Raw genomic sequence first — 1035 nt, 5'->3', positions numbered from 1 at the left:
GACCTGATCATACCTCTCAGCATTGGACAGATCATCTAGGCAACAAATCAATAGAGTAACCGTTATTCTTTCAGAAGGAGAGAAGAAATCTAGGATAATTAGAGGGGGGAGGGAGAGGAAAATGGGGGGAGATTGGACAAGGGGTATAAAGAATAATTACGATATATAACAATATTTATGCTAGTAATATTGATTTGATCAACATACCTCAGTGTTGAACCCCCAAAATATATATAATCAATTTTGATTCAATAAATAAAATAAATTAAAATAAAAAAATAAAACAATGAAAATGCTCTTCATTGCCAGGGAAAAGACTGTAGTGGGGAAACCTCTCAGACATGAGGTGTCAATGTGAAATTAGTTCACTTGTAAATAGGGTTTTATAAACAGAAGGTTAATTACTGAGACAGGCTAAACTCTCAGGAGAGCACCAGTGATGATCGTGTGGGGCATGGAACTCATAATCTCCATTAATAAAGCTGGGATGCACACCTCATTCTTCATGTAGCTTGATAAAAATGCAACTCAGAAAGAAATAAAACTAACAAAATAGAAAGGCATCGAATCATTTCTGTGAAACTGTGCTTCAGGTGGCCTGAGTATCCTGCTTTCACATCTTTTTTTCCTTACTCTGGAGTTACAGCTCTAATTCCCCCATTGCCCCAGTCTTTGCAGCCTGGAGACTTCAGCATCATCTACAACTTCCTTTTCTTGATTACTTTCTACGACCAATTTTTACCAATTCTTCTGAATTCTGGCCCATAAATAGCTCTCAAATCCAGCTACTGCCATTCACACCACAGCCAATTCTTGGTCTAAAGGCCTTACCATCTGGGCTATTTAATAGCCATTTAAAAGTATTTTAGTAAGTACTGCTAATAATAGCAAATGCCTATGCAGTGCTTACTATGTGCCAAGAACTGTTCTAAGGGTATTTGATCCTCACAACATTGCTAAGATAGACATTGTTGTTATCCCTGTTTCACAGAGAAGGAAAATGGAGAACAGAGAGGTTAAGTAATTTACCCAAGG

Source organism: Galeopterus variegatus, unplaced genomic scaffold (genome assembly GCF_000696425.1).
Source record: "Galeopterus variegatus unplaced genomic scaffold, G_variegatus-3.0.2 Scaffold9759, whole genome shotgun sequence".
Taxonomy (NCBI): domain Eukaryota; kingdom Metazoa; phylum Chordata; class Mammalia; order Dermoptera; family Cynocephalidae; genus Galeopterus; species Galeopterus variegatus.
This window is presented reverse-complemented; position numbering follows the sequence as displayed.